The sequence below is a fragment of the Lucilia sericata genome, unplaced genomic scaffold (genome assembly GCF_015586225.1).
Source record: "Lucilia sericata isolate MDLA Ls3-8-SP2 unplaced genomic scaffold, ASM1558622v1 Contig000957F_arrow, whole genome shotgun sequence".
Classification (NCBI taxonomy): domain Eukaryota; kingdom Metazoa; phylum Arthropoda; class Insecta; order Diptera; family Calliphoridae; genus Lucilia; species Lucilia sericata.
This window is the reverse complement of record NW_023994941.1, coordinates 122,503-146,538: the sequence shown is the minus strand read 5'-3', so window position 1 is coordinate 146,538 and position 24,036 is coordinate 122,503. Positions and strand designations below refer to the sequence as shown.

Below are 24,036 nucleotides of genomic sequence, written 5' to 3'. Positions count from 1 at the left end.
TGGAAAATTGTGTTCTTTATTATAAGAACTTTTAAGTGAATTGGTTTCAATGTATAGTGAAAGCGGTGCGAAGGACCATATTAAAGTTATATTGTTTCCAGACTATTAGTTTCTTCTTTCTAGTTTCAAATTTCTTCAATTTCTCGAGAAACTTAGAAACAGGTCCATGTACATTTTTGAGCCATAACAAAATATTCGCCTGTCTGTCCTCTTTCTTATATAAAGTATAAACAAGATCAGAATATATACAATGGGTTCCTAATAGGTACTCTATAAAGCTCTGGGGAACAAGAAGCATAGTTAGAGAACAGATCCATCATTTCGAAATCTAGCTAATCAAGTGTTGTCAACCGCTAAATATCTATTATCTGCACATACTCTTATCCCTACTTCTCTCCCGATTATATTGCATATATGCAAACATGTAACCAAGTTGAAAGTGAATGCAAAAATGTTGCCAAAGAAGCCAGCCAAGAAAAACGAAAATGACATACAAACAGACAGGCAGACATACAAACAAATGGACAGAAATAACATAAGAAAGCAAGAATAACATTTGTTAAAGTCATAGACCAATAATACAGAAATACAACATAACAAACCGACAGACAACACAACTCAACAACAAATGAAAAGCATTACACAAACTTACAAACACTTGCTTTAATAATAAAAAAAAAACATAATATTACAAACAATAGCAACAACAATATCAAGAAAAGACGGAAAGACCAAACTAACCTAGTTTTTCATTTCATGATGACACAACTCAGGAATAAGGGGACTTTAGAGGGGCAACAAAATCTATGAAGAAAAATACTTATAAAAAAAAGAAAATAAAAGCGAAAGAAAAAAAGTGAAAAAAACCAAACTGCTTTAGCGGGCAAAAGTGCAGTTTTCAAATATCTACAGAGAGCAGCATATAAAACTCTCTCACAAAAAAAAAACGAGCTAAAATATTTAACGAATGTTAACGATTTTATAACACGATTTATATGTTACGAGTGCTAGAGTATGTTAAAGCTTAAGAGTACATACTATTCGTATAAAAATATGAAATAGTTTTTGTCATCGTTGCTGCTGCTGTTATTGTTGTCGTCGTCGTTTTGTTATTAGACATTCGTTTTAAATGTAAAGTTCGGGTTCAAAGACCTTTAGGAGGTCGTTTGTTGTTGTTGTTGTTGCTAGCATGCAACTTACTAAATGCATGTGCATGCCTACATGCACTCTGTGTATTATATGAACTACTACTAATGCATCATCCATATGTATTGAGTTGGCTGGCTCTCAGCAAATACAAATGCAAGATAACAGCAATGTTGTCTCGTTCGTTGCCAGCAGCAGCATTAGTTTAACTTAGTTAAGCTAACGATGAATGTTCAATGTACAATAACACGACAGTGTAAAATATTAAGTTTTTCTGCTTCTAAGAAGCAGGGTTTTCGGAAAGCTATTTATAGTAATTTTTTTGAAAATTCTTTGTTTATAGTCTGTACTATAGTCAAATGTCAAAAGTCTGAACTATAGTCAAGTCTATGGTCTGGACTATAGTCAAGTTTATAGTCTGGACTATAGGCAAGTCTAAGGTATGGATTATAGTCAAGTCTATAGTCACGTCTATAGTTTGCACTATAGTCAAGTTTATAGTCACGTCTATAGTCTGCATTATAGTCAAGTCTATAGTCAAGACTATAGTCAAGTCTATAGCCTAAACTACAGGCAAGTCTATGGCTTGGACTATAGTCTAGACTATTGTCAAGTCTGAACAATAGTCAAGTCTGTAGTTTAGACTATATTCACGTTTATAGTCTGGACTATAGTTAATTCCATAGTCTGAACTATATTCAAGTCAAGTCTATATTCAAGTCTTTATTCTGGACTATAGTCAAGTCTATATTCTGGACTATAGTCAGGTCCATGTACTATAGTCAAGTCTATAGTCTAAACTATAGTCAAGTCCATAGTCTGAACTATATTCAAGTCCATAGTCTGAACTATATTCAAGTCTATTGTCTGAACTATAGTCAAGTCTATATTTTGGACTATAGTCAAGTCCATATTCTGGACTATAGTCGAGTATATAATCAAGTCTATAGTCTGGAATATAATCAAGTCATTGTTCTGGACTATAGTCAAGTCTAAATTCTAGACTATATTCCAGATTATATTCAAGACTATAGTCAAGACTATATTCTGGACTATTCTGAACTATAGTCATGTCTATATTTTTGACTATAGTCAAGTCCATATTCTGGACTATAGTCGAGTCTATAATCAAGTCTATAGTCTGGAATATAATCAAGTCATTGTTCTGGACTATAGTCAAGTCTAAATTCTAGACTATATTCCAGATTATATTCAGGACTACAGTCAAGACTATATTCTGGAATATTCTGAACTATAGTCAAGTCTATATTTTGGACTATAGTCAAGTCCATATTCTGGACTATAGTCGAGTCTATTATTCATTTCCATATGTAGATTATGAAATCAATTTGTATAGTTGGTAAAGTTCTATATAGTTTACAGTAAAGACAAAATAGTTCTCATTCAAAATGCTTTTGAATTTTAAAATTCCCTCTATAAATACCAAATTTATAGGTTAACTTTTAAAATTTTTTAAAAAGTTAATATTAATCATACGCCCCATTGGCTTAATAAATTCTTACAAAATTTGGTAAGTTTGTAGAGAACTCTTTAAGTAATAAGATGTTAGCATGAAAAGATGAACAGTGGGATAAAAAACCGAAAAAGCTAAAGTATTCAATTAATGAGAAGTGATAGTACGTAGTTGAGGCTTTTTGAATGATAATATATAAAAATGTAAACATTTGGTCTAAGAAACAATAATGTATAATTTCAAAACCCTTTATTTTCCTTTTACACAACTTCGGTTGCCCTGTCTATAACTTTATTATATCAGCCGTTTACGTTGTTGAGACAAACCATACGAGGCTATTGGTAAATCTACAATAACAACAAATATTTCTAATATTTTCATATTAAATAATAGGAAAAATTAATAAAAAAAAATGAAAAAAAAAATGCAAAAGAGCATTTCAATTGAAAACTAAACTGAAAATTTGAGAGCAAAAGCGTTTAATCATAAAAAGAGCAAATGAAAAAACAACATACATCGATAGAAGAGAATGCATTTTATTGTTGAGAGAGATAACAAAGCTTGTTCTTCTTCTATGATTTATAACAAAAATAATCAAATGCATTCATTGTAAAGGTTTAAGTGTGTTTGTGCATGTGTCTGTGTGTGTGTGCTAATGAAATTAAGAGTGAAGTTTACTGTTAGAAATATGTGCATATAATAACAACAGCAACCATTAGCATTAGCAATAATAATAACAACAACAACAATGAAAATCTACAATCTACATGGCCAAGTTAAAGTTTACTTGTCTCTTTGTATTGGTAATTGCATGATAATAATTTAATGCATTTTATTTTTGTTTTCTACTGCCTGCTTATTGTTGTTGGGCATTGCATTTCTATTGTTGTTGTTGTTTTTGCTATTGCATCAACATATTTTGTTATATGAAAAAGCTTTTTTGCTATTTTCTTTTCTATGTTTGTATTCCCCATGGATAATTGAGGAAGCTTTTTATTTTGAATAGCGGTAATAAAAATGTAAGAAATGAAATATTTGGGTAATAAAATTATTATTATTTTCATGTTGGTGATATTATATTCATGATGATGATATTTATATTGATAATTTTGGTTATTATGTGAGGTTATAATGAAGTTATTACTGCAGGACTTCTATTAAACTATTAGATATATAAAAAGATAGAATGTACACCAGATCCAGACTAGATTATATAATAGACTATAGACTTGACTAGAGACTAGACTAGAGACTAAACTATAAAATAGAGTAAAGAGCAGATAATAGACTAGACTATAGACTACACTGTAGACTAGACTATAGATTAGACTATAGACAAGAGTTTAGACTAGACTATAGACTAGATTATAGTCTAGACTATAGACTAGACTATAGACTAGACTATAGACTAAACTATAGACTAGACTATAGACTAGACTATAGACTAGACTATAGACTAGACTAGACTAGACTAGACTAGACTAGACTAGACTAGACTAGACTAGACTAGACTATAGACTAGACTATAGACTAGACTATAGACTAGACTATAGACTAGACTATAGACTAGACTATAGACTAGACTATAGATTAGACTATAGACAAGAGTTTAGACTAGACTATAGACTAGATTATAGTCTAGACTATAGACTAGACTATAGACTAGACTATAGACTGGACTATAGACTAGACTATAGACTAGACTATAGACTAGACTATAGACTAGACTATGGACTAGACTATAGACTAGACTATAGACTAGACTATAGACTAGACTATAGACTAGACTATAGACTAGACTATAGACTAGACTATAGACTAGACTATAGACTAGACTATAGACTAGACTATAGACTAGACTATAGACTAGACTATAGACTAGACTATAGACTAGACTATAGACTAGACTATAGACTAGACTATAGACTAGACTATAGACTAGACTATAGACTAGACTATAGACTAGACTATAGACTAGACTATAGACGAGACTATAGACTAGACTATAGACTAGACTAGACTAGACTATAGACTAGACTATAGACTAGACTATAGACTAGACTAGACTAGACTATAGACTAGACTATAGACTAGACTATAGACTAGACTATAGACTAGACTATAGACTAGACTATAGACTAGACTATAGACTAGACTATAGACTAGACTATAGACTAGACTATAGACTAGACTATAGACTAGACTATAGACTAGACTATAGACTAGACTATAGACTAGACTATAGACTAGACTATAGACTAGACTATAGACTAGACTATAGACTAGACTATAGACTAGACTATAGACTAGACTATAGACTAGCTAGACTATAGACTAGACTATAGACTAGACTATAGACTAGACTATAGACTAGACTATAGACTAGACTATAGACTAGACTATAGACTAGACTATAGACTAGACTACTATAGACTAGACTATAGACTAGACTATAGACTAGACTATAGACTAGACTATAGACTAGACTATAGACTAGACTATAGACTAGACTATAGACTAGACTATAGACTAGACTATAGACTAGACTATAGACTAGAGACTATAGACTAGACTATAGAATAGACTATAGACTAGACTATTGGCTAGACTATAGACTAGACTATAGACTAGACTATAGACTAGACTATAGACTAGACTATAGACTAGACTATAGACTAGACTATAGACTAGACTATAGACTAGACTATAGACTAGACTTTAGACTAGACTATAGACTAGACTATAGACTAGACTATAGACTAGACTATAGACTAGACTATAGACTAGACTATAGACTAGACTATAGACTAGACTATAGACTAGACTATAGACTAGACTATAGACTAGACTATAGACTAGACTATAGACTAGACTATAGACTAGACTATAGACTAGACTATAGACTAGACTATAGACTAGACTATAGACTAGACTATAGACTAGACTATAGACTAGACTATAGACTAGACTATAGACTAGACTATAGACTAGACTATAGACTAGACTATAGACTAGACTATAGACTAGACTATAGACTAGACTATAGACTAGACTATAGACTAGACTATAGACTAGACTATAGACTAGACTATAGACTAGACTATAGACTAGACTATAGACTAGACTATAGACTAGACTATAGACTAGACTATAGACTAGACTATAGACTAGACTATAGACTAGAATAGACTAGATAAGACTAGACTATAGACTAGACTATAGAACTAGACTATAGACTAGACTATAGACTAGACTATAGACTAGACTATAGACTAGACTATAGACTAGACTATAGACTAGACTATAGACTAGACTATAGACTAGACTATAGACTAGACTATAGACTAGACTATAGACTAGACTATAGACTAGACTATAGAGAGACTATAGACTAGACTATAGACTAGACTATAGACTAGACTATAGACTGACTATAGACTAGACTATAGACTAGACTATAGACTAGACTATAGACTAGACTATAGACTAGACTATAGACTAGACTATAGACTAGACTATAGACTAGACTATAGACTAGACTATAGACTAGACTATAGACTATAGACTAGACTAGACTACTATAGACTAGACTATAGACTAGACTATAGACTAGACTATAGACTAGACTATAGACTAGACTATAGACACTATAGACTAGACTATAGACTAGACTATAGACTAGACTATAGACTAGACTATAGACTAGACTATAGACTAGACTATAGACTAGACTATAGACTCTAAGACTATAGACTAGACTATAGACTAGACTATAGACTAGACCATAGACTAGACTAGACTATAGACTAGACTATAGACTAGACTATAGACTAGACTATAGACTAGACTATAGACTAGACTATAGACTAGACTATAGACTAGACTATAGACTAGACTATAGACTAGATAGACTAGACTATAGACTAGACTATAGACTAGACTATAGACTAGACTATAGACTAGACTATAGACTAGACTATAGACTATACTATAGACTAGACTATAGGCTAGAATATAGACTAGGCTATAGGCTAGGCTATAGGCTAGGCTATGGGCTAGACTATAGACTAAATTACAGATTAGTCTAATGACAACACTGGAGATTAGGCTATATTCCATATTATTGTTTATATTATAGTCCAGACTATAGACTGTAGTCCAGACTATATATATATACTAGACCAAAACCCTGGTTATAGATTATTTTGTAGTTGTAGTCCAGACTAAAAATGAACTAAAATGTATACCACGTATATGCTGTGTTTAACACAAAGGCCAGTGACCTTTAGTTCCAAACTTATAAAGGAAATAGCTGCTGCAACCATGTTAAACATTAAATTTTAATTACCATAAGTAAACGTATTAAGTTTCCCTGTTATAACATCCAACTATACATTAAACATATAAAGCTTCATTTCCATAGACTTTTTTCACTTTCAAATCAATCATTTGCCATTAATTGTTATGCATTAATTAGGTTAAACATATTAAAATTCATTTCCTTCCTGCAATTAAATCTCTCTATAATAAAATTAATTTACAATTGGTTTAATTTCATCCTTTTACTTTCTATATTACAGTTCAACCCTAATCTTCATGCAACACCTACGGATACCTCAACATTAGGTAAGTTTTTATTTGTTTTTCCGTTAAAAATTTTAAGTTGTTCTGCAACTTTGCTGTTTGATGCCTCAAACATACAATAAAACTCCTCTCTGGTATAATACATTACATTAATCCTAATGATCATAGAGTTTTACAAAGCAATCATTTCCGCAATTAATCGTTTCAAAAACTCTACATAAAACTATGGTTTATAAAGGCTTAACATTTGTTATAATGTATGGATGTGTATAATTGTAATCCTTAACGTTTTTAAACGGGGTTCAAGACCTCTAAACTAGATGGTTTTTGAGTAAGAAATACTTGTGGGGATCTTATACATTTACAAACTTTGTACACATAACATACTGAACTTTTTTTCATCGTGCTGACATGCCTATACATTAGAGTTTTCATTACAAACGTCAAGTTGCAACATATTACTATATAGTGTTGCTAAAATATTTGCTACGATTTTCGTGGGGAAAGAGTTGCCACATATTTATTTAAATAAAAGTCCAATTAACATTGGAACTCTGGGTAGTATAGATTCAAACATCTCGATATAGCCACATATGTTATTGCTCCGAAATAACTATAGACTAAACTATAGACTAGACTATAGACTAGACTATAGACTAGACTATATACTAGACTATATACTAGACTATAGCCTAGACTATAGACTAGACTATAGACTAGACTATAGACTAGACTATAGACTAGACTATAGACTAGACTATAGACTACACCATAGACTAGACTATAGACTAGACTATAGACTAGACCATAGACTAGACTATAGACTAGACTACAGACTAGACTATAGACTAGACTAGACTAGATTAGATTAGATTAGATTAGATTAGATTAGATTAGATTAGATTAGATTAGATTAGATTAGATTAGATTAGATTAGATTAGATTAGATTAGATTAGATTAGATTAGATTAGATTAGATTAGATTAGATTAGATTAGATTAGATTAGATTAGATTAGATTAGATTAGATTAGACTAGACTATAGACTAGACCATAGACTAGACTAGACTATAGACAAGACTATAGACAAGACTAGACTAGACTATAGACTAGACTATAGACTAGACTATAGACTAGACTATAGATTAGACTATAGACTAGACTATAGACTATACTATAGACTAGACTATAGACTAGACTATAGAATAGACTAGACTATAGACTAGACTATAGACTAGACTATAGGCTAGACTATAGACTAGACTATAGGCTAGACTATAGACTAGACTATAGACTAGACTATAGACTAGACCATAGACTAGACTATAGACTAGACTATAGTTTAGACTATAGACTAGACTATAGACTAGACCATAGACTAGACTATAGACTAGACTATAGACTAGACTATAGACTAGACTATAGACTAGACTATAGACTAGACTATAGACTAGACTATAGACTAGACTATAGACTAGGCTATAGACTAGACTAAGACTAGACTATAGACTAGACTATAGACTAGACTATAGACTAGACTATAGACTAGACTATAGATAGACTATAGACTAGACTATAGACTAGACTATAGACTAGACTATAGATTAGACTATAGACTAGACTATAGACTAGACTATAGACTAGACTATAGACTAGACTATAGACTAGACTATAGACTAGATTATAGAATAGACTATAGAATAGACTATAGACTAGACTAGACTATAGACTAGACTATAGACTAGACTATAGACTAAACTATAGACTAGACTATAGACTAGACTATAGACTAGACTATAGACTAGACTATAGACTAGACTATAGACTAGACTATAGACTAGACTATAGACTAGACTATAGACTAGACTATAGACTAGACTATAGACTAGACTATGACTAGACTATAGACTAGACTATAGACTAGACTATAGACTAGACTATAGACTAGACTATAGACTAGACTATAGACTAGACTATAGACTAGACTATAGACTAGACTATAGACTAGACTATAGACTAGACTATAGACTAGACTATAGACTAGACTATAGACTAGACTATAGACTAGACTATAGACTAGACTATAGACTAGACTATAGACTAGACTATAGACTAGACTATAGACTAGACTATAGACTAGACTATAGACTAGACTATAGACTAGACTATAGACTAGACTATAGACTAGACTATTAGACTAGACTATAGACTAGACTATAGACTAGACTATAGACTAGACTATAGACTAGACTATAGACTAGACTATAGACTAGACTATAGACTAGACTATAGACTAGACTATAGACTAGACTATAGACTAGACTATAGACTAGACTATAGACTAGACTATAGACTAGACTATAGACTAGACTATAGACTAGACTATAGACTAGACTATAGACTAGACTATAGACTAGACTATAGACTAGACTATAGACTAGACTATAGACTAGACTATAGACTAGACTATAGACTAGACTATAGACTAGACTATAGACTAGACTATAGACTAGACTATAGACTAGACTATAGACTAGACTATAGACTAGACTATAGACTAGACTATAGACTAGACTATAGACTAGACTATAGACTAGACTATAGACTAGACTATAGACTAGACTATAGACTAGACTATAGACTAGACTATAGACTAGACTATAGACTAGACTATAGACTAGACTATAGACTAGACTATAGACTAAACTATAGACCAGACTATACACTATACTATAGACCAGACTATAAAAGATACTATAATGGAATCAGTAATAATTTTCAAACCTTTTTCCGCCACTTGGCAACTCTCTAGATTATCCTACCTCCACATTAGTAAAGCATTCATTTTTTTGGTTTGTGTCATTTTTGTAGCTCTGTATTTTTTGCTGTTGCAGTCATAATTTACCGTTAAACTAGCTATTGTGCAATAGTTTTACACTCACACAGCGTGCATTATATTATAATTGCATCTTGCAACAAAAAGTTGTGGATGCAAAAAAATGTGCATTCATTTAGCTAGTTGATTGTCAGCCAACCAGCCAGTCAGTCAGTCGGTCTGTCAGCCAAATAGCTATACTGTTCGACAATCAGCCAGCCGGCTTGTTTAACTGAAATGTATTCGATCGAAAAAATAGAGAAGAAAAAAAGCTAGCAAACCAGATATTTTTCCAATTTACTTACGTAATTTTCATTTTCTATAAAAAAACTCAGTTTCAACTCTCTAATGTTGCAACAAATACCCGTAGTTGCATTTAATTTTCTTCTTCTTTATGGTTTGGAAAATATCTATTTCACTTTTAGTTTCTTTTTAATTTATTAAATTTTTTCATACATATAGAGTTGTTTGCAAACTACTTTCTTCTTCTTTATCTAACAAATGGTCTTAGTTTTGAGTGCTGAAGTTTTGTGGGTCGCCATCGTAACTTTATTTATATGTCGGACGTCCCTCTCTTTGTGCCTCTCTTTCCCACCATTTGGCTTAAACTTTAAAGCTGTAACAGTTGTTGTCATTAGTTTGCGGTTTTAGTTGCACAGTTTTATCTTGCTGCTGTTGCTGTTGTTGTCGTTGTTGCTGCTGCCGGTATTGCTGTATTAAGTTGTCTTGTCTAGTAAACTTTTCCGCTTTTCACGTTCAACGTTGATGATCGTCATGAAATCGAAGTTGTTTTTTATTTATTTTTTTTTCTATTTTTCTTTTTTATATATATTTTTTGTTGTTGCTGTTTATGTGCCACAATCAATTGCTAGCTTGCCTTCTTGTTACGTTGCTTTTTGATGAAGTCCAACGTTGTTGTACATGTTGCACAATTGTGCAAAAAGAAAAAAGTTGTAAGTGTGTTGTTGGGTTGATGTTGTGGTTTTCTTTGATGAAAAAAAAACTAAATAAAACAAATGAAATAAAAAAGTGAATGGAAAATTTAACTAAAGACACTGAGGAAAATATGTTGTGAGGAAAGAATGTAATTTAGAATTGCTACTAGTCGTCTCTCCGCTATTATGTTCTTGAATCGCATAAAGCAGTACAAAAAGTAGACATTTCCTTACTAACTTCAAAAGTTCGATTTCTTAGACGAACCTAGAGAAGATCCTTGACATATATCTGCTTGGTATCCCAAGTTTAAGTCCGCAAAAGTCCGAGTTATTGTTTACAGCAAGGAATCGACGGAGATGATGCCTAACGATCTAAAGTTTCTTACACGTTTAAGTCTGCAAAAGTCCGTGTTTTTGTTGACAGCAAGGAATCGACTGAGATGATGCCTAACGATCTAAAGCTTCGTAGACGTACGAGAATTTCTCGATGTTATACTAATACGATCGTCTTGAATTTGATCTCCAAACGTCGCTGGATAAAGTTTCCATTCCTTTTCCAAATGTTCCAAAGCAAATAACTTAGTCTGTCCTAGTTCCAAAGTAGATCAAGTAATCATTTGTCTTAGTTGAACCATATATAGATGCGACTTCTTCATTTCACAAACGAAGATAAGTTGAAAAGATTCTCAAGTTTATGTTCGGGAAAGTCTGTCCCAGTCCCATCGTAAAGTAAGTAATCATATGCCGTAGTTGAATTTTAAAAAGATCAGGAAAGTCTTTGCCTTAGATGATATTAAATCACTATGAAATATTTCCCTAGTTAAAGTGTATGACAAGGAGTCGACTGCATAAAGCGGTGATATTTTCCACTGATCCAATCTTCTTTGGTAATTTATCGAAACCTTGTGAAATTTTCAAGAGTTCCGAAGAACAGAAAACGATAAACGAATGCAAAAAATAAGCTCCTAAATCAGTTTAATGGACTCCCATGTTTAATACCGCAAAAATCCCAGTTCATGTACAAGGCAATGGCCTTGATCTCGAACAATCTAATGTTTCTAGGAGGTATAGCGATTCTTAAATTTAAATACTTAAACGTTCGTCTTAATTTTGTTCCTTAAAAGTCAGTGGAAAAAGTTCCATTGAAGTCTGCGAAACACTGCGCCAATAATAAGTCGCTTTACTTTTAAACTCTCCAAAGCCAAAAGATCTAACAAAATCTCTAAAGATTAGTATTAAGTTCTAAAGTCCAAAGCCTAGAAATCTGACACCTGATATCGCTCTTGAGTTAAACCTTGGGGTTAATCGATAAACATCGACTGATTTAACGAAGTCTCTTAAGATTAGTATTACATTCAAAAGTCACTTGGTGGCTCCAAAACCTAGAACCTTGATGATATCTTGCGCTTCTTGGACGTTTGGAATTTAACGATTTTTCTTGAGTTCGATTGATAAACATCGCTTTTTGTAAACGCTTCATAGCCAAACGATATAAAAAAGTTCAAAAGTCACCCGGACGCTCTTAAGCCAAAAAATCTGACTCCTGATAACGATCGCTCTTTGATTTCTTAGACTTTAGGAGTTAAACCATTTGCCTTGAGGTTTATCGATAAACACCGATTTATTTAAGGATGTCTCTAGAGATTCTGAAGTACTACGTTCTAAAGTCACCCTCCAGATCTAACAGCTGCGATGATGTCGATCGATCTTGCTTTTGTTTCAAACTTGACGATCTTGCTTTTGTTGAAACTTGTCTAGAGTTTAATCGATCAACATCATCAACTAGTTTTCTTCAAATGCTCAAAAGCTAAAAGATCTGTAAAAATCTCTAGAGATTAGTATTAAGTTCTAAAATCACTTGAACGTTTTAAAACCTAGAGATCTAACAGATGCGATGATGTCTCGATCGATAGTTCGTTTCTTGTACGTTTGGAGTTAAACAATTGGTGTAGTCACTTGGTTGCCCCAAGGCCAAGAGATCCGACAAAGTCTTTAAAAGATCAGCATTAAGTTCTACATTCACTTTTTGTTTGGAAAGATATAGAAGTAAGTTCTGGTCAAGAGATTCTGAAGTCATAGTCCAAGGAATTTCAAGTTCTCAATATCATGATGGGATTGAACAATATAACTTTCGATGATTGCGGAAGTCTTAGTCCAAGGAATTTCGAGTCCTCATTGTCACGATTGGAATTGAACAATCTAACTTTGATGAGTGCGGAGTTTCTTTTTGGCAAAAGATACCAAACAAGTTAGATTAGTTGGGTAGTAGGCCTTTATCCTGATCCCACAATTTCTCAGTTGAAGTCCGCAAAACACCACGAGATGATCTCGACCTATCTGATATTCCTTAGAGTATGTTAGATGATTGTTAACTTAAGGGGTTGTCTTTGCACAAAAGAAACAGTTATGGTCATAGTATTCCACCAATTCAACACTAAAAATTTTCCCAGTGTAAAACGTCAACACTCATATGATCATTTTCTAATACAATATTATGTAATCGTTATAGCATACCGTTATTTTATTACACAAAATAACTAAATGCAAAAAAATCTACTTACGACTGACTTTAAAAAATTCAGCAAAGTAACACAAGATGCCAGACAAGATATTAGATGCAACACAACAACAAGAGCAACGACAACCAGAAGAAATATAAAATGCATTGAAAGTAAAAACTAAAAACTCCTCTTACAGCAAGAAGATAAATACGTGACGTTGCATGGAGTAGTCGTTGTAGTAGTTGTTTCTGATCATGGTTTCCAATTTTTTCTTCTTTTTTTTTTTTGTTTTGTAACAAACGTAACTTCAAGAAGAAAAAAACATTGCTACTACTTTTTTATTGTTGCTGTTAGATTTAATGCTGCAATTGCTGCAGTTTGTTACATCTTACATTGAGCTTATTGAAGACAGGCTTGTATGAGACATAACGAAGGAAGGAGAAGCGTAAGAGAGAAATAAAATAAAAACCATGCCACAAAACATGCGCCACTGCACTGATTAAATAATCGTTGTTGTAAGTTGTTTTTTGCTGCGGTTACTTGTATTTTATTATAATGAAATTGCATGCCTGTTGCTAATGCTAAAATAATGTTGCCGCTTGTTTGAAATTACAATTTTTGCTGCATGTAATTTTCCAGTTTTATTTTGTTTTTATATATGCCAACTAGTAAAGGGGGACATTTTGGGGTAGTTTGATTGGTTTGTTGTTGGGTTTGTGACATTATGCTTTAAAGTCGAATGGTGAATGAAGTTTTAAGAGTCCATGGAAATCTAAACTGTTATTGTACTATTGACATGCTATTTCTTCTTGTGATTGAAGATCTATGTTTAGAATACTCGAGATCACCTATGTTTCACATTTTGTAAAGTCAGCGTTCAGGTTCCACAAATCCTTTCTTCTTAGAACCATAGTTCTCAGACCTTAATTACGATCACCAACGTTCCAAAAGTTCTTTCTTGTTAGAACCACAATGCTCAAACCTTTATACCGATCACCAACATTCGGCATTTTGTAAAGTCACTGTTCAGACCTCAAAAGTTCTTTCTTGTTAGAGCCTCAGCGCTCAAACCTTCATACCGCAGATACAGTCTGAAAACTATCACTAAACAGGTCTTTTCTTGGGCTTTCAATTCCGCCACAAAAATTTCATATTTCAGACAGAATAAAGTAGAGTTTTTGAGTTGATTTAACGGTAGAGTACTTAGCTTTATTGATCAAAATTGACGGAAGGGTTAAGATGCTGAAACGAGGATAAAGTTTACAATTTCCTAGATCTGCTCCATAAAAAATCATTGCAAGCGATCAAACTCATATCTAAATTACTAAACAACTCATAAACGAATAATGAATCGACTGAGTTCCTGATCAAAGAAATGTCAATGAAGAGCAACTTTCAAAGTTAGCTTTATACGAAATTATTTTGAGAAAACAAACTCATTTCCAAAAGTTATGATTAAAGAATCCAATATCAGAGTTAACCATGGATATGCCATCAAATCCCAACTAAATGAATCCCAAGTTTATCGAAACGCTGCGTACTTTTCAAATTTACAACAAAGAATTGAAAAAATCCAAACGTCCGAGAAACGTTAAATCTTTTGGGATCATTGCCATCGGTTCTATACCGAGTACAATAACTCAGACTTTCGCCAACTTAAACTCAAGAATCTGTTGAACTGATCGAACATTCTAACATTAAGCTGATGTTTCATTGTGGAATAAGTGTCGGATGATTCTCTAACAAATATTACTTTTCATACAGATCTTCACAGACCGCATCGATAATATCGATCGAGAGTCAATTCAGAGAGTCAGAGAGTCAATTCGGACACTTCGATCTTTCTTTGGAATTGATCATATGAGGTCACATGGGAATAAGTGGCACTGAAAGTGTTATGTAAATGCCACAAACGATAACCAATTAAAAACATGGGCGATGAATAGGAGCACCGATTAGAGAGAATTTTGATATCTCTGCAAGTATCTGGTAATGATGGACCGTCTGAGTTCCGTTTTTCCTTCCTATTCGATGATCATGTTGGTATATATTTAGGCGTCCAAGATTAATATGTTTAGTCACAAAGGCAAAAGAACTGGACTAGTAATCCAGACGATGGCTAAATTTGAAAAGCATGGGCGATGTATAGAGAACATTTTGAAATCTCTGCAAGTACCTGTTAATGATGGACCGTTCAGTTTTTCCTGCCTAAATATTCGTCGATTGTGTTCGATGACTTTCAGCGTCCAAGAACAAGTTTAGTCTACTCCTTTATCTCTAATCATATGGTGATGTACCTGGTAATGATGTACGTCCTGAGTTCAGTTTGTTCCCGCCTATTCGCTGATCATATATGATGCCCTTCGACTTCACAATTTCCTTTAAGAACAACCAGCTCGCTTATTCCTGTTAATTCGACAATATTTGGCATTCTTCGGCATCTCAATTTCAGTCAGGAACAACCTGCTAATTCTACTCGCTTAAACCTTTTAATTGGACGGGGGTGAATGCATATATTAACACCTTTCGTTGGAATTTATCATATGAGAACACTCGCGAATAATTGTCAATAAAAGATTAATGTACATGCTATAAAAGAAAGAGAGTAGGAGGGGCCGTATTACCCAGACCAGAAGAATAACCAAGCAAAACCGTTTAAAGAAACGATGTTTGAATTAAAAAACGTGGGCTATATATAGGAGTTAAGCTTTTCCCGTCTATACCTCTAGTCTGACGGGACTATAAACTGGTGATGTTCACACCTCGGCTAGTCCTTGGTATGATTTGACATGGGATCTAACCAGAGCACCACATAATCTGGTACTACTGGTGGCTAGTTGCCTGCAAGACAATGTCCTGGCTGGTCAGTTGGTTGAGGTTCCTTCGGGATCCACATAGCATGACTGTGGATTAATAAAATGTTGGATTTGAGCTGATAATGCAAAGATTGGGTATACGAGGTGTTGGGGTTCTGAGTTGTATCCGAGGTTTGTCGGATGGTGCGATGGTTGGAGTGACGGAAGACATGTGCTGAACTGAGGTTTGGCAAAACGGAGTGAGGTGGTGCAAGGTCTTCACTGCCCTGTCTTTAATTTGTCATCGATTTTCCTTGGAGTTTACTCTAAAACATTCTCAACTTATCACAGTTGGTCTTTGTGGCCACTGAAATAAGTCTTGTCAATAAAAATGATCCGTGTTTCGGACTACCAATTACGTCCCCTAGGTGCTGTTGCCAAATCAACAGAGCCAACTCAATAGTGTGGTTGGGCGACATATAAGGTTTTCCTTTGTAGGGGTTAGATTGAGCTTGCTCATGAAACCTGTCCTTCCCCAACGGGACTACTATGGCAAGAGATTATATTTCTCGAGCACTCAAGCAAAATGCACGTATACTGGACCGAAAATTCCATAAACGTTAATTGACACCGGCGTGTAAGAAGCACAATGGGACGGTGGTGAGTCGTTGCGAAAGCTCACCCAGTGGTTGAAAAAGGCCACCTTCAAGGCAGGTGTTTACGTAAAGCACTTCGACATTCATTCGTCGGTCGCCTTCGGCATGACAATTTCATTCTAGAACAATCCGTTAATTCTACTCTCTTATCTCTATTAATTCGACAATATATTTTTTGATTTTGATCAGCGGGCACTCCGGAATAAATGGCAATGAAAAAGTAATGTACATACTATTCAGGCAAGATAACTTGACAATGACTGAATTAAAAGCATGAGCACTGGATAGGAATATAGAAGAGTCTGAAAACGTGAGTTCTCAAAGTGAAATGTTTGCGACTCTGTCATAACTAGTTAAAATTCTGATTTAGAAAGTTCTGTATTTTTAGAGAGTCTCTAGATAAAATGGACACCAAGAGCAAATAATGTTCTAATTAGGACAATCCAGCACTATTCCTTTAATAAAATGTTAACTTCAGAGTAGGGCACTCCAAAATTCCCCTATACCTTGCAACCTTTTTAAAATTTTCCAAAAGTTTTCCACTACAAGTTTTTCCCTAGTCTAACGTTTCACTACAGTTGACTTATATTTCTTGAGGTTTTTCTTTTTCATCATCATAATCATCATCATGATTGTTTGTTTTTTTGGGTTTCATATTAAAATAAAAGAAAAACGAAATGGAAAACTAGTTTTTCTGCACGATAAATTGAGAGTTATGCCAAGTTTTATTATTATGTAAACAAATTGCAAGCAGTTGCAACAAAAAGCTGGAAAAGAGAGGGGATATTAAGTTACCCCCTGACCCCCTTTTTCGTTGAGTACATAATCAATGACTTTTCTTTTTATTTCTTAAAGTTAAAAAAACACATTGCATTTGCAACTCCTCTCAGCCCGATGAAATTTATACCATTTCATAAGTGATCTTGTCTTTTGATTGTGTGTCTGTCTGTCTACTGAGTGCATAAGAGATTGTACGCCATGGCGGAAAACTCTGGAAAACTTGTTTGCCTGTGTGTTGGTGAGTGTGTGTGTGTGGCAAGTATTACGTGTCGTGTTTAAATAGTTCGTTTCAGTTGTTTTTTGTTTGTGTTGCATTTATTGCATTAAAGTTTTGTGCACAATAAATTGTGTTTTACTTTCAGTTGCACTTAAACTCTATTTTGCCACATAGAAAATCTTTGTGATTATCAAACAATGTTGTTGGTGTTTGTTGCATGTGGTTGGTTCGTTTGTTGGCTTGTTTCACTTTTTTTGTATGTATTTGGTTTCGGTTTCGATGGCGTAATAATCATTATTTTAGTTTTATATGTAGTATATGGCGGTCTATTAGATAATAGTTTTAGTTTTTTTGTTGTAAGTTGCCTGTAATTTTCTTATTGTTGCAGCTTTGTGGAGTTTGTGCTTAGAGTTCATAAAAGGAAATTATTCATTTTAGAGTTTGTTTTATGACCGTGGGTCATTAGTTGTGTTCATGTAACCTTTTATTGTTATTTTTGTTGCTATTGTTTGGCTAAAATGTTAGTCCTTGATCAAGATATGGCAAAGAAAAGGTTAAATTGTTAAGTCTTTTAATGAAAATTTTTCAAAATTGTGGGAGTATTGATGGTGGTAGGAAGGAAATGCCATCTTTGACAAGTCATTAGTTATTTGCTGTCATTTCTTTTTTCCTTAAGCATAATGATGAAAAGTTGTTATTCCATCATGTTAACATAACTATTCGTTCATCTTCCTATAATGTTCGTTATTATAAAATTTAAATCACTGTCAGATATTTCTGGAGTTTCAATGATAAACTCATTATGTAAATCTTAAAAAATTAAAGATTTTTGAAGAAGTTCGCGAAATTAAAAAAGTTGCAGATTTAGAAGGCTCTAAGAACTGCTAACTATGTCTTCAGTAATTTCTTCCCCGATTTTACAATTCCAAACAATTATTATAGTTATAGAAAGAATGGTTCTTTACGATTAATTTCACTTAAGAATAACTTCACCGTTACCACGAATTCAACGATGTTGAAGGTTGTTGTTATTTAACGGATTATTTGCAGGAAAGCCATACCGGGGCATAAGCCTCATGATTGCTATGTGGCTTTTGACTGTTGACGACTGGTCGACATTATCTTCCGCTCTCTTTGTACTCATGCATTGGCTACTCGCAGTTATACTCGAATCTTTACTGATAACAATCCCACCATCAATTCTTTAACTGGAGTCTATACGACATCCAGACTGGTTCGCGAATGTCGGGCATCTGTTGACGACATGGCGAACCATTCGAACGTAGACCAACAACACTAGCGAGACATACGAATGTTCCTGGAAATAATATTCCGGATGTACTAGCGAAAGCTCGCCTACATATCAACGATGCTGACAAAATTTTTGGTGTTCCACTTTCCTGCTGTAAATCTCAAATTTAGCAGGATCTTCTTGGGATTGCTCAAATTAGATGGGATCTCATCATTTGTAACTTTTAAGGGTTAGGCTACGACTGCTAGTAGCTTTACTAACAAGGTACTGTGGAATATGTGCGTACACTAGAAGACTTAACATTTCATACAACGATTTCTGTAGAAGTTGCCATGACGAGGATGAGGAGCAGACTATTGAACATTTCCTTTGTCTCTGTCCCGCTCTCGCCTTGGATAGTCGACGTTGCACGACTCAATGGATCTATCTAGGATGGATGTAAATAGTAATTATCTTTTGTTCTTGCTTCATTTCGATTTGACTCCGTGCTGAACATGCACACGTAATGCCCCATCGGTGGGTCGAGGCGTGAATCTCTTCAGGGTTTTACAACGGGATCAGTACATTGACCCAAGACTCTCTTGTCGACTGCCTATATAACCTAACCTTACTACGATTGCGCATAGATCAGTTAGTTGTCGAAATCAGTTTAAGGATAATGTTTGTATGACTTTCATCGATATCATAAACATTAAACGAGATCACTTACTCCTGATCAAGTGATCTTACGAATGTTTTATGTAAAGCAAAGAAGCCCAAATGAGAGTTCTTTACCGATATCAGATCTGGAAATGGACAATGATGCTAAAGAACGATGCACTGAAAAGTTTTGGATCTAGTGAGCATACGAATGTGTGAAATAAAGAGAGCAAGGAAGCAAAAAGAGAGCTATTTAACGATAACAGATCTAAACCAATACTTTTGAAATGGACATTTATACTAAAGATAACTCACAACTACATGGATCTTCCTTAATGCATAGCAAATGTTATAGAATTCGATCAAGTTTTCCATCAATTTTTCATGTATTTCAATAGAATGATGAAACTGTTAACTAATGTTTTAATATGGGAACCCTAATAGAATTATAGCTCAAGGAGGTCAAAAGTCAAAGTCAAATAATTTCCGACAATTATTGCTATTATGCTTTTTTGAAGTAATAATCAAAAAAGTATCTCAAAAACTCCATGCTTTTAATCTCAATTATAACTGATTTAATTTATAATTTAACCACTAAACTAAAGAAATCATTATTATAATTGCTATTTCACCATAAATGGGTTAAATTAAAAAGCCATATTGTCAGCTCCATCATTAAAAATTAAGCCTACGTTATTATTGCTGTAAAATGTTTAAACAGCAAGAGAGACCGAGAGAGAGAGCACAATAAAAACAAAGTTCATTGACTTTATTTGGCCACAAAGCATGACTTTTTTATTATTACATAGCTACGTAGTGTTATTGTTGTTTTTAGTTTTAGTTGTAATATTTACAAAACCAAGTCATAAAGTAGATAACAAAAGTAACAACAACAAAAAAACAAGTTGCACATTATGTAACATTTACCTACTAAACGCCAAAAGAGTGAACAAAAAAAAACAACAACAACCACACCGCGAAGACAAGACAACGGTAAACCTAGAAAAATAAACAACAACAAAACATATGCACTGCCAACAAGAAAAAAACTGCAACCACAAATAGACAAGGAAAACATTTTGTTGTTGTAACCACAACCATTTGTAAAAACCAATGTAAGTTGTGATATTATAGTTGTTGTTATATGAAGACGAAGAAGAACGACATATAAACACACTCGTGTTTGGTGGTGTACGAGTAGGCCGAACTCTGTGTTTTTTTAATGAAAGGAAAAACAGAATAACTGTAAAATTTGTAAGAGAGTGTAAGAGTTTTATTACAATTGCAACTGCAGACGAAAAGCAGTAGGCGACAGGATTAAAGAATTAGGGTTTAACTAAAACTATTTAAAGCCTATAGACTCTAGACGAGACTATAAAAAGGATTATAGACCATAAAATAGACTATAGACTACACTAACCTATAGACTACAGACTAGACTATAGAATAGATAATAGACTAGATTATATACTAGACTGTAGACTTGACTATAAACTAGACTATAGAATAGACTATAGACTAGACTATAGACTAGACCTAGACTAGACTATGACTAAGACTAGACTAGACTAGACTAGACTATAGACTAGACTATAGACTAGACTATAGACTAGACTATAGACTAGACTATAGACTAGACTATAGACTAGACTATAGACTAGACTATAGACTAGACTATAGACTAGACTATAGACTAGACTATAGACTAGACTAAACTAGACTAAGACTAGACATAGACTAGACTATAGACTAGACTATAGACTAGACTATAGACTAGACTATAGACTAGACTATAGACTAGAACTATAGACTAACTATAGACTAGACTATAGACTAGCCTATAGACTAGACTATAGACTAGACTAAAGACTAGACTATAGACTAGACTATAGACTAACTAACTAGACTAATAGACTATAGACTGAGACTAGACTATAGACTAGACTATAGACTAGACTATAGACTAGACTATAGACTAGACTATAGACTAGACTATAGACTAGACTATAGACTAGACTATAGACTAGACTATAGACTAGACTAGACTAGACTATAGACTAGACTATAGACTAGACTATAGACTAGACTATAGACTAGACTATAGACTAGACTATAGACTAGACTATAGACTAGACTAGACTATAGACTAGACTATAGACTAGACTATAGACTAGACTATAGACTAGACTATAGACTAGACTATAGACTAGACTATAGACTGGACTATAGACGGACTATAGACTAGACTATAGACTAGACTATAGACTAGACTATAGACTAGACTATAGACTGGACTATAGACTGACTATAGACTAGACTATAGACTAGACTATAGACTAGACTATAGACTAGACTATAGACTAGACTATAGACTAGACTATAGACTAGACTATAGACTAGACTATAGACTAGACTATAGACTAGACTATAGACTAGACTATAGACTAGACTATAGACTAGACTATAGACTAGACTATAGACTAGACTTAGACTAGACTATAGACTAGACTATAGACTAGACTATAGACTAGACTATAGACTAGACTAGACTATAGACTAGACTATAGACTAGACTATAGACTAGACTATGACTAGACTATAGACTAGACTATAGACTAGACTATAGACTAGACTATAGACTAGACTATAGATTAAATTATAGACTAGGCTAGACTATAGACTAGACTAGACTATAGACTAGACTAGACTATAGACTAGACTATAGACTAGACTATAGACTAGACTATAGACTAGACTATAGACTAGACTATAGACTAGACTATAGACTAGACTATAGACTAGACTATAGACTAGACTATAGACTAGACTATAGACTAGACTATAGACTAGACTATAGACTAGACTATAGACTAGACTATAGCCTAGACTATAGACTACTATAGACTAGACTATAGACTAGACTATAGACAGACTATAGACTAGACTATAGACTAGACTATAGACTAGACTATAGACTAGACTATAGACTAGACTATAGACTAGACTATAGACTAGACTATAGACTAGACTATAGACTAGACTATAGACTAGACTATAGACTAGACTATAGACTAGACTATAGACTAGACTATAGACTAGACTATAGACTAGACTATAGACTAGACTATAGACTAGACTATAGACTAGACTATAGACTAGACTAGACTAGACTATAGACTAGACTATAGACTAGACTATAGACTAGACTATAGACTAGACTATAGACTAGACTATAGACTAGACTATAGACTAGACTATAGACTAGACTATAGACTAGACTATAGACTAGACTATAGACTAGACTATAGACTAGACTATAGACTAGACTATAGACTAGACTATAGACTAGACTATAGACTAGACTATAGACTAGACTATAGACTAGACTATAGACTAGACTATAGACTAGACTATAGACTAGACTATAGACTAGACTATAGACTAGACTATAGACTAGACTATAGACTAGACTATAGACTAGACTATAGACTAGACTATAGACTAGACTATAGACTAGACTATAGACTAGACTATAGACTAGACTATAGACTAGACTATAGACTAGACTATAGACTAGACTATAGACTAGACTATAGACTTAGACTATAGACTAGACTATAGACTAGACTATAGACTAGACTATAGACTAGACTATAGACTAGACATAGACTAGACTATAGACTGACTATAGACTAGACTATAGACTAGACTATAGATAGACTAGACTATAGACTAGATTATAGACTAGACTATACAACTAGAATATAGACTAGATTATAGACTAGAATATAGACTAGAATATAGACTAGATTATAGACTAGACTGTAGTCTAGATCACTCTGAACTATAGATCAGTTACAGTTTGACTATAGATCACTATATATATTTCGGTACCAGTACCAATTTACACTAGACTATAGCATAATCAGCACTGTAGACTAGCTCATAGAGTAGACTCTGAACTTGATTATAGACCAGAATATATGTGCCTTAGACTATAGGTTATATCTTGCCTAATCTATTGTCTTATATATGAACTACTTAGCGAATGTTATAAATCCGAAGTCAAAAGTACTGAAAAAGATAAAAAAGAACTAAGTGTCTCTCCTTTTTTTGGACTATAGACTAGACTATAGACTAGACTATAGACTAGACTATAGACTAGACTATAGACTAGACTATA

At 33.6% G+C, this 24,036-nt stretch overlaps 1 long non-coding RNA gene across 1 annotated transcript in view; it reads left to right on the top strand.

Annotated features, from left to right (window-relative positions):
• LOC119609287 overlaps window positions 1-24,036 on the top strand; it is a 121,299-nt gene that overhangs the window by 37,014 nt on the left and 60,249 nt on the right. The window contains exon 2 of the long non-coding RNA XR_005231904.1: window positions 7,201-7,246. This is a non-coding gene — a long non-coding RNA (uncharacterized LOC119609287). The remainder of the gene's footprint in view (window positions 1-7,200; window positions 7,247-24,036) is intronic.